The following is a 9,937-nucleotide window of genomic DNA, read 5'->3' on the forward strand; positions in this document are numbered from 1 at the left end:
CTCTATTCTTTTTCTATCCTTACTTTCTATAACTTTGTTCTTCATCTAACCAATCAACAATTATAGAATACAGACATACAAAAATCATGAGGTCTTATCCAAGGTTGTAATGGGGCCAAGGTAAAGGTAAGGGTATATGTATAAGGCTAAGTGAGCTAATAAGCGAATCCTTGATTAGTCTAAGATCTCACCTAACATACATACTTTATAAATCAAAAGTTTCTTTAACCTATTTGCCTAAATTTTTCCACTTTGTATTTCAAGCTCATACATTAATTTTAAATTTGAGATTTTTGACCCATGTGCATTGACTCTTTTTATTTTGCATTTTGGAGAATTTCTTTGTGTATTCCCTTAATTAAATACTGAAAATGTAAAAATACTTTTTTTTAAGTTAATGCACATAGTAATCTCATTGTTTTGATCTCACATGAGCATGCTTCCCAAATTTTTGTTTTTGAAATAACTTATTCTTTTTTTTTAATTTCTACCTTGTTCCTATCATCCCATGTTCTCATAAAATTCCCCACACTTAAATAATACACAGTTTCTATCTTAAGCTAACTAAGGATTCAACTTGGGATTTTTATTTTGTTTTTCTACTTAAGACTAGTAATGTGGTTATAGAACAAGAGGGGATTAAAAAGCTCAAGGGGCTAACAAGGGTGATATAAAAGGTAGGCTAATTTGGGATAAGTGAGGAAAAATTCAAATGATGGCCTCAATCATTTCTTTGGTATGTATCTATATCCTATAATTGGACATATAGATTAAAACAAAGTAAAGAACATCAGAATAAAAAAGAAGGGTAAAACACACAGGAATGGAATTTATGGTTTGAATGTAACCATACAATTAAACTCAAAACTCATCGGCTGTGTGTTCTCCAGCTCAAAAATCATATATCAGTTATATATGTCATGCAAGTAAAAATTAAGAGTTCCCATTATTCTCAATGTAAATCTTAAGGTGGCCCTTAAAATTTTAGTGTTGTTCCTTGATGAAATGTTGTTAACTAACTAACATGTAATGCTATATATACAAGGTGTGTGGAGTGTTTTAATTTACTAAAGTCTCTAGTTTACTTCCTTTTTATTTTCAATTTAAACCAAACTATCATATGCTAAAAGGGTAAACTATACTAATTAATCCACATATTCTATAATTAATAAGTTTAGAATTGCAAACTAAACTAAATGGCTAAGATATGAACTAAAGTGCAAAATGCGGAAATAAAATAAAAATATAGGAAAAGAACAATGTATAAGTACTGAAAAATAAAAATTAAAAATAAAGATACAGGAAAATAACAAAATAAGATAAAAGAGTCTGTAGTGGTTCACCAAAAAAAGATACACCAGAGATGGCGACCTCCCCACACTTAAAATAAAGTATCGTCCTCGATGCTCACTCAAGTTGGGTGTGAAGGAGTGTCATCACTGGAAGGATGGGCTGCTGGAGTCTTTGAGGTGTCCTGAGGATCTGCAGACTGGATGAGGGTAGGAGGATCTGTCTGCTGCAGTGGAGGCTCTAACTGTATAGGAATCTCTGGATCGGCGGCCTGTATCTGGCGTGGCTCTACATGCTGTGATGCAGCCTGCTCCGGGCCTTCCTGCTCAGCCTGAGCATGTGTCTCCTCCTCATGCTCGTCCGCCTCCTCCTCAGATGGCACTGATGGTGTGTCAGGCTCGGAGGGAATGTCGCCGCCAGATCGGATCATCAACTTGAGGTACTCATAGCGTCGCTTGTTGCGACGCTCCATACGATCCAAGCGGGCGAAGAGTCGATGCACCAAATGATAAATAGGCTCAGGGGCAGGTGGGTGGGCAGTGGATGAGGCTGGTGCAGTAGTGGTAGCTGGTGCAGCAATAGATGAAGAAGGGGCAGCTGAAGATGTGGCTGCCTCACCAGAAGCGGTAAGGAATGGAGGTCGGTGGCCTAAAGCCTGAAACTTCCTGCTGTGGGGAATGATCTTCTTACAGTCTGCAGTAGGTGGCTTCTCATCAGCCAGCTCCCAAGGCACGTCAGCTCGACGGCTGAGCTGGGTAATCAGAAATGGGAAAGGGAGAGTGCCTCTGACATGGACCCTGGCCATGTAGTGCCGGATGAATCGTGGGAGATACAGGTCCTTACCCTCCAGCACACACCAGATGAGGGTGATCATAGTAGCAGGTAGCTCCGTCTCATGAGTGCTCGGCATAACAAAGTTGCTCAGGATCTGGTGCCAGAGCCGAGCCTCATCATTCAGATACATCAGCTTGATTCCCTTAGGCATTGTTGTGTTCTTTCCCATGACCCATGGGATAGTAGGATCAAAGGCTATCCTCTGTTTGACAGCATCCCAGTTAAATCGCATAAACCTCATATCCTCTTCAGCCTTTTGGTAACCGTCAGGCTGATCTGACTTAGGCTGAAGGCGGAGGATGTCCTCAATAGCTTCCTCAGTGACCAGTATTTGTTTTCCTCTGAGGTGCACTACATCCAGGGAAGTCTTGAAATAGTTGCAGTAAAACTTTCTAACCCAGGAAGCATTGACCTCTGTCAAGTTTCTCTCCAAGAAGAACCAGCCTCTCTGTTTTATCTGATCGGAGGTGTACTGCTGTAGTTCTTCTGGAATTTTCAAAGTTCGCTCCAAGTACAGGTTTCTAGAGGTGGCAAACACTGGATACTTCAGCTCACAGTATTTGTTTGCAAATTTTACCGGATCATTGGCAGTGAGGAGCTGGTCATCCTTCTCCTGCGGGGTAAAGTGCTTTTCCCGCCAGGAGTCATCATGCATAATGTCCAAGATAGACATAGAGGATTCACCTCTTTTCCTTTTACCGGTGGTTGCCTTGTCTTTTTCTTTTCTTTGAGGGTCAGACATCCTGAAAAGCAGAAATTCCAGGATATAAATGAATAACAGAGCAGGAAAACAAGTAGGCAAATAGAATAATGGCAATATAAGCACATAGTGGCAAAAGAGCAGTAGAATTATGAGATGAGTTAAGTATATGTGCATAAGGGATTGTATTTGAGGTAGGAATCCGAGATGAAAAATCACAATCCAAAATGTAATATTAATAGAATTCATGTTAATTAGGAAAAACCATAATCATGCCTTGAGTTAAAAACCAAAAAGAGAAGTTTGAAAGTTAGATCGGTTAGGATTGAGAAAGAGGTTAGAAAGTGGAAATCAGTGAGCGAGTAAAAAAAAAGTTAGAGTAAGTGGCATGATGATCGGTTTCTAAGTAACAAGAATTTCACAATTATAAGCAACAGTCAACTCATATTCAAGCAAGTAAATCAGGTTGATGATGATTCATATAGATATGGAAATAGCAAAAATTGAAATCGAATCATCAAAATTGCAATTTATTAACCAGGAAATCGAAAAGAATAAGAATGCTGGCCCGTGCATTCAAGAATTGGTTTGGTAAAAGCTAAGTAATGGAAAATTCAAAATTGCCAAAACCAATGCATGAATGAGAAGGAAACAATTTGCAGAAAATTGGGCAGCATTCCGGCTAAAATTGGATGTTTCCGGGTAATAAACAGCAAGCAGAATAGTTCATACAAGGTAAAATAATGCTGCAAATATACATAAGTAATTTGAACATGAAAGAGCAATGGAACAGCAGCATGAAACAGTGAAGAACAGCATATGAACAGTATTAACATCACAGCAACATCAGAATTGCAAAAATTATAAAACAAGTAGCAAGAACAGCGCAATTAACAGGCCTAAATCCACTAACCACATCTTAGCTGCCTAACCACCTAGAATTCACTACAAACATGCATCTCTAAACTAGCCTAATTTGAACATAATTGAAAAAATATGCAACTAACTACGAATGAAAAAAATGGCATTCGGCGGAACCTGGTAGGCGTATGAACTAAGGTAGGGATTAGAGAGATGGCGGTGACGGAGTGGTGGTGGTGGGAGGCGCGACGATGATGGCGCGGTGGTGGTGGCTTGGCCGCGGTGGCGATGGCGCGGTGGTGGAGGGGAGAGAAGAGAGGGGAGAAGGAAGAAGGAGGGGGGGTGTGGGTGGCATCGCGATCGTGGCTGGGTGGTTAAGGGTGCTGTGGCGGTCGGAGGTGATCGACTGGGAGTGGTGGTGGTTGGAGGGTGGGTTGCAGAGAAGAAAGGAAGAAGAAGGGGAATGGAAGGGGGGGAAGAGAATGGGGGCGCGATGGGGGTAGGGTTTCGCGTGACTAGGATTAGTGGATTCAAATCCACGCGAACGCGTGGGGCACGCGATCACGTGATTGGGGTGAAATGGGGTTGACGCGGTTGCGTGATTGACGCGATCGCATGGAATGGGTAAAAGATGAATGATGCGGTTGCGTGAGTCACACGACCGCGTCGCTGAAAATTGTGCTAAACGCACAATTCCAGCGTCGTTTCAGCGCAACTCTCTGTTTCTATTTAGGGTGCCATGCTATCCACGCGATGCGGACGCGTCGCTCACGCTTTCGCGTGGGATGAGTGTTTTTGCAAGTGACGCGTTCGCGTGGACCGTTTTGTGCTAAACGCACACCAGCCGCAGGATTCCAGCCCAACTTTCTGGATGTTGGATCTTTACGCCGATTTCCAGATCACGCGTTTGCGTGAGTGACGCAGACGCGTGGGAGGTGTTTTTCTCGACTGACGCGAACGCGTTAGCAACGTGGTCGCGTCGTGCCCCTTTTTTTTATACAATTATGCAATTATGCAGTATGCAATGCGAATGAAAAATATTCAGGTTCAATGAAAAATAATATAATATATAAAAACAAACAAAACGAAATAAAATTGAAAAAGAAACGACCATACCATGGTGGGTTGTCTCCCACCTAGCACTTTTAGTTAAAGTCCTTAAGTTGGACATTGGATGAGCTTCCTGTTATGGTGGCTTATGCTTAAATTCATCCAGAAATCTCCACCAATGTTTGGAATGCCAACGGCCTCCGGGGTCCCAAACTAGGCATGTAAAGCTTCTGAGCAGCTTCAAACAGATTCTCAGGCTCCCGGGGTAACGAATGTCAGAATATTTTCCAGGATCCCAAACTTTGCTTTTAAATCCGCCGTTGTCTTGATCTATATCCTTCGATCCGGGCGGTTTAGAAATTGTCTTCTCACCAAGATGACCAAATGTCTTCTGAGACCCATTCAATTGAACTTGGTATCAATCCGTGCACTTCGAATTGAAGCGTGGAACCTTATTGAATCTTGCACACCAGCTCTGAGTACGAGCCATTTTCCTCTTACTCTTAAAGCCGCAGAGAGCTCTAAACTGGCCACCTGTTTCAAGCAAACTATATTCAAGTGGAAAAGTAAAGATAAAGGTTAAGGATTGTACCCACTTGAAGCTTGTATTGGGCGGTAATGGCCTTGGGATAGGTGTTTCCAGTGGTTCTGTAAGCTCTACTCCCTTGTATTCTTCTGTGAATTCTTCCACTTCTTTGCAAAATTTTTCAGCTGCAACTGCGTCCTGATCAAAGTCTTCTATGTCTTCATCATCACTCAAGTCATACGTTGGAGGTTGAGAGAAATCTACCTCGACATCATCTTCGTATTCACTTGGATAAGGTTCTTCAGGCTCAAGGAGTTCAGTTGCGGAATTGAGTTCGTGATTAGGAGGGCTTGATGCATGATCATCACTGCCTATGGAATCAACTTCTTGGTCTATTCCGTCCAATTTTTCACAAGATATATGCTTTGGGGGTTGTGCACTGTCCTCTTGGGCATCAATTTCGAACTTCTCAGCATAATCCTTTATAGTTCTCGATTCCCATGGAGGTTCAGCATCTCCTAAATCTTCAACCACTTCTTCCTCTACAACTATCATGGCTTCCTCTACTTGTTCCAATACAAAGCCATGCTTCTCATTGTCTACCGGAGTTTCTAGTGTTTCCTTCATGCTACGCTCTTCTTTTGATTCTCCACATGCAGCCATGGGAGTACTTTGAGTGCTCAGATGTCGGGAAGCTATTATATTTACTACATCAGTTAAGGCAGTAGTGAGTTCCAGTACGCCCCTTTCAATCTTTGCTTGTCCTTGAAGAAGAACACGAAGTTTGTCATTCACTAAAGGTTGGGGTGGGTATGAGGGTTCGTTGGTTGGGAAAGAGGGTTCAAAATAAGAATGTGGTGGTTCTTGGGAGTAATTGGATTGGGATTGTGGTGGATAAGGGTCATACGGTGGTGAATGGTGAAAAGAAACTTGTGAGCATGGTAGTTCAAAGCCACGTTGAGAGGATGGTCTATAAGCACAGGGTGGGACTTGTTGGTAATTACTAATTACAAGGGGGTCCACCATGTTTGTCAGCTTGGTATGCATTGTAGAGCGGTCCTTGCCCATGATATCTTGGAGGGTGTTGTTGCCTAAAGGGTTGATCAGGGCCTCTTGGCTCCATCCATCTTTGATTGCTTAGACCTTGATGCATATTCCTATTATAGCTTCTATTCCTTTCAACAAATTTAGAACCAAACTCAAAGCGAGAGGGGTGAGAATTCATAGTAGCTAATAGAAATAAAAAGGAAAAACAAAAACAAATAAACAAATAAAAGAAAAATATTTACAATAACCGATAATAAGGCACACGTTTGCAGTTTCCCGGCAACGGCGCCATTTTGAAGAACGAAAGATTGACGGTTTAAAATTCAGAATAAATTTCCGTTGCAAGTATAGTTTCTGAACCAAGCAATCATCCTTTCTTACAAACGTTTTGGTTGTCACAAGTAACAAACCCCTTAAAAATTGATAACCGAAGTATTCAAACCTCAGGTCGTCTTCTCAAAGAACTGTAGGGAGGTATGTTCTTATTATTGGTTATGAGTTTTGTAAATTGGGGGTTTGAAAGTAAAGAACAAGTAATTTAAATGACAATTAAAATAAATAAATAACTGTAAAATAAACTTTTGGCAAGGTATGAAAATTCGAAAGTCTTATCCTAGTTACTCCTATGAGAATTGAAGTTAATCGCACTTAGTTAACCTTTACGAAAGCAAGGGAAAGTCGAGTGAACTAATTAGTTAGATTCCCAAGTCCTAGCCAACTCCTAAGGAAAGACTAGAGTTAGTGGAATTCCACTCAATTAGCCGATATAATAATCAATCACCATAAGTTGATAACTCAAGAGCCTCCAGTTAATCAATTAAAGCCAAGAATATAAAAAACTAAATAAGAATCATAAACTAAAATACCTCAAATCGTATTAATTAAGAAAATTAATCTAAGCATAGAAAGTTCATAAGCCAATTGGGCAACAAAAGTAATTAAAGGATAGCATTAAAGTATCTTAAAGCAAAAGAGAAATATAAAGTAAAAGGAATATTGAACCTGATAAGAAGTTGAAATCATAAATTGAAATAATAAGAAATCCTAATTCTAAAACCTAAGAGAAAGAAGAGAACCTCTCTCTAAAAACTACATCTAAATCATGAAAAGTGAATAATTGGCGACCTCCTCTTGAATGGATGCATTCCCCCACTTTATAACCTCTAATATGTGCTTTCTGTACTTGGATCTGGGCCAAAAAGGCTTCAGAAATCGCTGGGAGCGTTTTCTGCAGTTTCTGGTGCGTGGGTCACGCGGTCGCGTCATCTGGAGTTTTACTTATCATGCGTTCGCTTCGATCACACGTATGCGTCATTTGCGTTCTGCTCAAGGCGCACGTCCGGGTCAGTCACGCGTTCGTGTCACTGCCTTTTCGCGTTGGGCATGCGGCCGCGTCGTCCATGCGTTCGCGTCGCTGCCAGTTTCTTCAAAAATTCTATTTTATGATTTCCTTCCATTTTTGTATGTTTCCTTTCCATCCTTTAAATCATTCCTGCCTTAGGAGATCTGAAAATACTTAACACACAAATCATGGCATCAAATGGTAATAAAAGGTAATTAAAATAATTATTTTTAAAGCATAGGAAACATGTTTTTCACACATATCACATAATATGGAACGGAAAGTAAAACCATGCAATTTACATGAATAAGTAGGTGAAAGGTTGAATAAATTACTTGAATTGAGCACAAAAATATATCATAAAATATGGGTTTATTAGTAGCTTTTAGTAACTCTTTGAAATTCAGAAGTTCGGACTTTGATGTTGTCCGAGGCAACGGATGGCAGAAGGATTTTTTCCCAAAAAATGAGATTATTTCGATAAAACCAGAGAAAAGAGATCGCAACTCCAAATAAGCAAGGCCAGTCATTTTTTTAGCCAGATTATTGATGAGCCAGTTACAATGATTCAGAGTAAAGAAATTCGGTACCGAATTGGAAGGAAGGAGAGATTTCCACACCATCCTAGCATAAGCACAATCCCTGAGGATGTGCATAATTCCTTCAGTGATTCCATTACAGTGGGGGAAGTTGTCATTTATGGTAATATGTCTTTTCCTCCTGGTCTCATTAGCTAATATAGCATTATGCGCAACAAACCAGATGAAGTACCGTATGCGCTCAGGCTCTTTCCACCTCCAGACAAGGTTATAGAGTCCATCCGATTGATAATGATTGTCAGTGAGAGCTTGATATGCTGACTTAAGACTGAAAGATCCATCGGAAGTGCATGCCCAAGCTATCTGATCCGCTTCCTTCCAAGGAGAGGTAGGCGCCAATGCAATGATCTTGTTGACTACATCTTCTGAGAGCCACTCTTTAAGTTTCCGAACGTCCCAAGCACCTGAAACAGTGAGAAAATCATTTAGAGACTCATTATAATTAATATTAGACATTGCCTGTGTTAAAAATGAATCTAGACTATCCATTTTTGGCACCCAAGAATTGCTCCAAAATTTTATTTGGGAGTTATTCTTAATCCTCTAGATAGAGTTACATTCGACTTCCTTCTAGGTTGAGCAGACGCCCTTCCAAAGATTAGAGTTACTTTTTTTCTTAGGGATGAGTGGCATAATATCATTCCTACAATTATACTTAGCGCTGAGAACTCTTGCCCAGAGGGAATCTTTTTTTCCACCAAGCCCCATCCAACTTTCATCATAAAAACATGGTTAAGATCTTTAGCATGCCAAATTCCTAGACCTCCTGAGCTTTTAGGCTTGCTAAATTTCCTTCAGTTGACTAAATACATCTTCTTAGCATGCTATGTTTCTTTCCAAAGAAAGTTCATGCATTTATGATCAATCAAATTACTAGTAGCACTAGGTAAAATAGAAATTTGCATAGTATAACTAGGAATAAAAGAAAGAACAGATTTCACCAGGGTGGCTCTTCCAGGCAAGAAGAGGGTGGTGGCCTCCCAATTATTTAATCTGAAGTTCTTCTTATTAATAATCTCATTGAAGGATTCCTTCATGGTATTTTCATGAAGAAAATGAACTCCAAGATATTTTCCCAAGTCTTCCGTTCTAAAGAACTGTAGAGTCTCGCTTATCTGGCCACGGATAGTGTTACCCACATTTTTGGAGAAGAAGATCCTTATTTTCTCATTATTAATCTTTTTCCCGGAGCTATTGCAAAAGGCTTCCAACACTCTATGAATCGTCTCTGCTTGATCTAGATTGGCCTCTGTAAAAAGCAACAAGTCGTTTGTGAAGCACAATGAGAGAGATTAGGTCCCTGTCTATTAAGCCGGATAGGTTTTCAAAAACCATGACCTATTATAGCAGATATGAGCTGAGATAATATTTCTATATAGAGAACAAAAATGTAGGGGGATAAGGGGTCGCCTTGTCGAATCCTCCTAGTGGGGGTGAATTTGTCTAAGGCTTTTTCATTCTAAAGCACGTTCATTCTTACTGTTGAGATACACTTGCACACTAAGTCAATAAAATGATCAGGAATCCAATATCCAGCAGTGTGTCCTTGATGAAACTCCATTTGAGCCTATCATATACTTTTTGCAAATCAATTTTTATAGCCATCCATCCTTTAGGCCCCTTCTTATTTTTCATGGAATGAATAACCTATTGTGCGATAATGATGTTGTTTGAACTATGTCTTCCAG

Source organism: Arachis hypogaea, chromosome 14 (genome assembly GCF_003086295.3).
Source record: "Arachis hypogaea cultivar Tifrunner chromosome 14, arahy.Tifrunner.gnm2.J5K5, whole genome shotgun sequence".
NCBI lineage: Eukaryota > Viridiplantae > Streptophyta > Magnoliopsida > Fabales > Fabaceae > Arachis > Arachis hypogaea.